Source organism: Geospiza fortis, unplaced genomic scaffold (assembly GCF_000277835.1).
Source record: "Geospiza fortis unplaced genomic scaffold, GeoFor_1.0 scaffold538, whole genome shotgun sequence".
NCBI classification, from domain to species: Eukaryota; Metazoa; Chordata; class Aves; order Passeriformes; family Thraupidae; genus Geospiza; species Geospiza fortis.
In genome coordinates this window covers 1,545,515-1,552,015 of record NW_005054368.1, presented here as the reverse complement: position 1 = coordinate 1,552,015, position 6,501 = coordinate 1,545,515, and positions in this window count along the sequence as shown.

Below are 6,501 nucleotides of genomic sequence, written 5' to 3'. Positions count from 1 at the left end.
GGCACGGCGGGGTGGCTGCCGAGCCCCGGCAGTGGCGGCAGCCCTGTGCCCGGCATGCATTAGCGCTGAAATCAAAGGGGGATCGGCGGCAGCGATGTTTAACCGGAGCTGTGATCCTCAGGTGTGACACCGGCCCCGCCGCAATGAGATGCACAGTCATGCTCTCTCCCAGACGCAGGGTTAAAGATTTGCTTGGGGCCAGTCAATAGCACGCACTGAGTATCTTCCTCAAGAATGTGTCTGCTCTTTTCCTGCCTCCAAGTAGCAGCACTTGAGTCTCAGTCCCCTACTTGAATCACTGCACTATCTCCACTTCATCAGAAACCAGAGTTGAGTCTTTGATGATTGTTGTGACTCACGGTGTCACAGAACTACTTACCCTGTGATTTCAACTTTAATCACTGATCCACTATCTATAGAGCTGCCTGTGGAACAGTTCAAATTGTAATTATAGGAAGCTCATCTGCTGCAAGCCACAAAGCAGGCTTTACCATATGCCTTTAAAGGTGAGCTGATGTCATGATGAAATAACTGTGTTTTGCTGCAGATTGATACCACTGGCTGGGAAGTTAACATACAGCATGAAAGCTGTGACATTTTGCAAGCCCCGCTATCGCTCCCTAAGTCATGTTAACCTCACATTCCCTGTTGTTTTACAAGGGATCTGCAGGTAACTGGGAAGTGTCCTCAGCTGCCTAAGGATGGGGAGGGGAAGGAGCTGAGGTGGGTGATGGAGCTGTGCAGTGCTCCCTGTGTAACACAGCCTAGAGAATATGGAGGTGTGTTTGTCCTTTGCTCCTCACCTGACTTTAACATTTATTTTGATCTCTTTTCCCCTACTTTTAAAGGTATTTTCTGATTTTCTTCTCTGGGGTTGCTGCTGTGTCTATCTCAGCTACCTTTTCCTAGGGGCTGTTTTCTGTCCCCCCCTTGCCTGAGTGCCAAAAGCCCTGGCAGAGCTCTGCCCTGTGCTCTTTGTTTCCCAATTTACTCATGAGAATATTCATGGTCTGTAAAGATCAGTTGTCATACTGGGAGGACATACAGGTGCAGGGAAGTGATTTGCCCAAAATCTTAATCAAAGTCACACAAGGGTTTCTGCAGCACCTTACTCCTCAGAAACCCAGGAGAGACTTCCAGAAACCTGAGCACAATCACCTTGCCCTGAACAAATGCCATAGGGAGCATTATTTGCTTTCTCAACAGCCAGGTGGGAGCTGCAAGGCACAAGGCAGCAGGGAGCCCTCTTTTCCAAGGCTCTGGGAGGGAGCTGGGAATGGTCTCCCAGGCTTTTTCCAGCTGTGCAGAGCAGAGTTCAGGCTGAGACCTCTCCTTGTTCCTTGTACCTGCAGCCCCCAGTTTGAAGAGGAGCAAAGTGGAGATGGCAAGGAGTTTGCTGTGGAAGGTCTTTCAAAGCCCCTCAAGAGGAGTGAGCAGTACTGAGCTGTCAGGGATGTGGTAGAGGTGGCTGCACCTCTTTGTTCACCTCCTCCTTCTTCCCACATGTGGCTGCACTTCAGCAGTGACACATTTAAAGAGACATTTGGGAGCTGGAAGAATCTCAGTAAGCCCAGCCCAGCCATCTCTCAGTAGATTCTCTGTCTGTTCTCTAATTAAACTTTTGCCATGAAGTTGGGAAGTGGGATCTGCAAGTCCAAAGTTGGCAACTCCTCCTGACTCTTCCAGCTCTCTGCCTGTGCTACTCTGCTGCTCTTTTCTCCTGCAACTGGCCACATAAAGATAAGTAAGGGAGATGGTTTTATTGCAAGCAGCTGGGGAAAATCACGTTGCTTCAGTTTCCATAAAATAGCCGAGCCTCAGCTTTTTTATCCTGCCCATTCGCACATCCACTATAAAAGGGACATCAGTTATAAACATTTCCTGTTTGTGCATACACTCTTCCAGTGCTTATGATGTATAGACTGACAAAAGGCTTAATGCTTTGAATATATAAAACACAAGGCCTGTGCAATGGAGGGTGACAGTTGCCCTTTAATGTTCTGCTTTTTAAAGATCAGGGTAGAGTTCAGAAAGCATAGTCATGAGGTTTAATGATTTAATGGGGACGACTGGGGAGCAAAAATAGTTACTACACCCTGGGGAAAAGTGGTTCCTCATACATATTACTTTAGCCTAATGGCCTATGAATGCTTCCTCTGTGGCATAGGAGGGTGTCACGGTACATAGACTCTATAATACTGAATGGGTTGATTAAATGCATATTAAACAATACTAAATTGGAAAAAAAAAAGGCGCCACCAACTGTATTTATTCTGTTCTTAGAAAATGTTGTTACTCATTCAATTTCATTTGTGATATTATTATAATTTTCCCCCCATTTCCTGCTCGTGGCAGAGTGAGGGAGCTGAGTGTAAACACCATTGATGGATCGGCCGTGGCTGGATGGGGCTGGGGATGGGGAGAGGGGCTGGGCAGCCCCAGGGTGCTGGTGGTGGCTGCAGGTGGCACCTCCTCAAGGTGCCAGGCCAAGCATTTCTCTGGGAAATGGCCTTTTCCTTTGCCTCCACGCCAGGACATCTCCCTGCCCTGTGCTCTGTGCTCGCTGTCCGCTCTGGGGCTGAGAGCTCTGTGTGTGTTCTGTGCAGCTCAGCAGTGTCACCCCCCTGGCACCCCATGAACGCTGGTTTGTCACCAAACCAAGTCCCGGCTGACTCGAGGAGTGGAATTGTTCACTCTCATGGCACAGATGGGCGAGGGCAGCCCCGGCTCCGCGGCGCTCTCAGGCTTTGTTTGCACTGCTGCCCTGAGCTCGGCTCTGTGTCCCCTGCCCCACAGCCACCCAGTGACAGAGCACACCCTGCTCCACAGGAGCTGCCTGGCACAGAGGCAGCAAGGGCAAACAAGCCCTTCGTAGGCAGTTTTTGAGCCAATGCAAACACTCCCCACACCAGCACTTCCCACTGTGCTTTTAGGACAAAAAGAGAAAAAAAGGACGTGAGCGTTTGCTGTTGTTAATGCCTCCCTGCCCTGAATATCTGTGCCAATTCACCATTTCTGGACAAACTGTTTTTCTTGTCACAACCTGGTAATACTCTATGAACTGCTTGAGATTATAACAAATCTCATTAAGTCTGATATTTTTGGAAGTCACTGGACAGTTCTGCCCAGGTATTTCTATACCACAGCACTGTCTCATGTAGGATGTGTGTTAATTATCACCTGTATTTCATCTCTGACATGTATATTCCCTCCCAAATCTTGTTACCTTGATGAATGAAAAATCTTCTTTCCTACAGCCCTTCCACCAACATGCATTTGCTCTTTTCTTTTTCCTTTTTACTGCTTCAATCAGTTGCTTTATTCTGCACTTTGTAGTTTCAAACACAATTTACAGTTTGCCACACTGCAGAAGTAGCTGGAGAACTGAGCAACCCCAAATTAAAGGGAGAGGAAAAATTGCCTTTGTAATAAGAATGGCAGTAGGGTTGCAAGCAGCAGAAATAATAATTTGTCTGGAGGAGAAACAGCAGTGGGAAGGCGTGAGTGGAGGTTGTGTGTGTCATCTGGGGCTGTAGGGTTTGTGGGACTCTTAGAGGCACCTTTTCCTCCTCTGTCATTGCAGTCCTGCTGGTGTGATGAGAGAAGCATTGAAATATTTGCTCCCATCCCCTTTGTGAGCTGCCCAATGTGCTCTGGGAGTACAGGACATGAGAGCAAGGGTGTTTGAGGGAATTTAATGGGTTTGAAATGACAGTGTCACAGGTTGTGGCTCCAGTGATGGCTCTCAGGTGTCCACACCTCTTGCAGGCCTGCTCCTAGAAGCTTCTGTTGTATCTCTCTAATTTGAGGTGGTTTTAAGCAGGATAGGCTGGAAAGGGAACAATAATTATTTACTTCCAAACCCTGCTGTGGGCAGGAACAGCTCCCCAAAAAAATATTAAAATCTTAAAAATTTAAAAATTTTCCTTTCCTTGTCTGGAAGCTTCTGCTCTGCAGACTCCTGAGCTCTCTCTCTCTGGTGATGCTCAGGGAGGATCCTGAGCTTCCTTTACTGCCCATGAAATTCGCTCCAACACAAACACTGATCCCAGCAGCCAAGGAAAGGACCTTCTCTCCCCCTCCCAACAACTTATTATTGATGGAAACATTTTATAAATAAACATCTCTAGGTAACATATTCCATAAAATGTCTAATTATAGATTATTGGATTGAACATTTCTTGCTTCAATTAAGTGATAGTTTTTTCCCCTCAGGAAGCCAGCTCAATGCTCTTTCTGGGGAAATTATGAGTATTTATTCTATGTTCTGTAGGCAGTGTCTTTTTATGTTGTTAATAAATAAACTACAGTGCAGGGCTTTACCTAAGTAAAACTAATGGAGGTCAGGCTTTTTTCTTTTTCTTTTTTTTTCCTTTTTTTTTTTGTTTTTTTCTGATCAGATCTCTCCTGTCTGGTGGTCAGCAGTCTTGGTACAGTGAACTTTGAAAGGAAAAAACAAATGAAGGGAAAAGGGAATGAAGAAAAATGCAAAATGGCTTGGAGATCTGCATTCTTGTACCTCCCCCAGAGCAGATGCCTTTAGATATTAAAAAATTATTGAGGAAAAAAGCTGAAAGCCCAGGATTCAGCAGTGGTGTTGAATTTCAGCCTCATTCATCCTCTGGGCAGCTGTCGGGGACTGTAGATCTGAGAGTTTGATTTGCACCACTGCCAAGCTGGCAACATTTTCTCAAAAATGTGCCTTTAACCCTGGGTCTGAACCCCATCCCTGAGTGTCTGGGCTTGGCTGGGTTTAAATCCAGGGCTCAGGCTTTGGCCCCAGCTCCAGAGAAGCCCAGAGGAGCTGGGTGTGTGGCTGTGGTGTTTCCTGAGGGAGATGCTGTAGATCAGATATTCACCACCTCAGGGGCTGTCCTGAGCTGGGAGGGTCCCGTGGGGATCATCCCTGTCCAAATCCTGGGTTCCAGAGCAGGTCTGGCAGAGCATGGAAAATCAGGGGATGTCATTGAGCACATGGTACCTACGAGCCACTCACTGTCCTGGAATCATTTAGGGTGGAAAAGATCTTTAATGTCACATTCAAGCACTACCCCAGCACTGCCAAGGCCACCACTGACCCATGTCCTGAGTGCCACATCTTTGAAAGCTCTCCAGGGATGGGGACCCTCTGCTCCAAGGGCAGCCTGGCCAGGGCTTGGCAACCCTTCCAGTGGAGCCATTTCCCCATCCTTTCCCTGGGGAAGCTGCAGCTCAAGCTGAGCTCTCTGCAGGGACTTGAAACGTGGCAGGCTGAGCTTGCAGGCTCCTCCTGGATCTGCATGGAGCCCTTGAGATGGGCCAGCCTGGGATTTACCCTTGGCCACCTTCAGAGCAGAGCGGTGTGAGATTGAAGGTGTGAGAGTGGCTCTGAGCCCTTCTGCACCCTCATCCTGAGCACTTGGGGAGAGAACCCCAATCAGGGAGCTGCTCCCTCCTCCTGCTCCCTTACCTGCCATTTTAAACAAATGCAAATTAAAACCCTCCATCGGGTTGGTTCATTCCCTTCCTTCATGTAACTGATGTTATTGGATTTTTATGCAGCACATTACACCCTGAGCCATGTCTTCTACTATTTTGCTTTCAAATTGTATCTCCTGCCATTTGTGTCACATTTAAAATGCTAACAGTATAGAATGTCATTTACAGAATCGGGGCGTTTGCTGCGGAAAATTAATTTGACTTATTCCTTCTGCCTGTTCCTATCTCCAGGCCAATATTATGCTACTCATTCTACAAGAGTAATACTTAATGAATAGGACTATTAATAATGTCAAGGTCCATGGGGGTCTTATGGGTAACGGATAGGCGTAGACTGTGAGGGGGCAGTCACCTGACTTCGGTTAATGTTCCATGAAAATATCAGGCAGTGCAATGTAATTATGGAGCAGAGGATAGTAAAAAAGGCAGGGAACTTGGAGTTTCTTAAATATTTTTTCAAATTAGTCAGTGGATTTTCGGTAATTTACCTGGAACCTTCCGTCAGACCAGGTGTGAAATCTGTTTAAAATTCCAAAGGGGAAAAAAACCAACAACTGGGTGCCTAATCCATAAAGAGCGAATAAGGCAGAGGAGTTTGCCGTGCTAGGCAGGAATTGTGTGTGTTTGGTGGGATGTGTCTGTGTGTGTGATTCCTGTTTGCAGGAAACAGGAATGAGAGCAGAGGGGCTTTGCCTGTGGTTGGAAATGTTTTTTTTTTTCACCTATATATGTTTGGCGCTTAAAAATAATTCAAAACTATTCGAGAAAAAGCAAAATTAACATTCATAATGGAAAAGAATTATGAGCAGAAGAAACAAAGCTCCTCTTCCTGCTATTTGTAGCGCTGCTAGCTGTGCAAATCCCAGGCAGGTGGGATGAGTGTGGAAGCACAGCCTGCCATGGATGGAGGTGGCAGGGCAGGGCTCGTTCTTCTCCCCTCTGTAAAATTCAGCCCTGATCTCCAAAGAGCAGGTGAAAGGCTGTGAAAAGGGTTGGTGCTGTGCAGCAAAATCACCTGGAGTC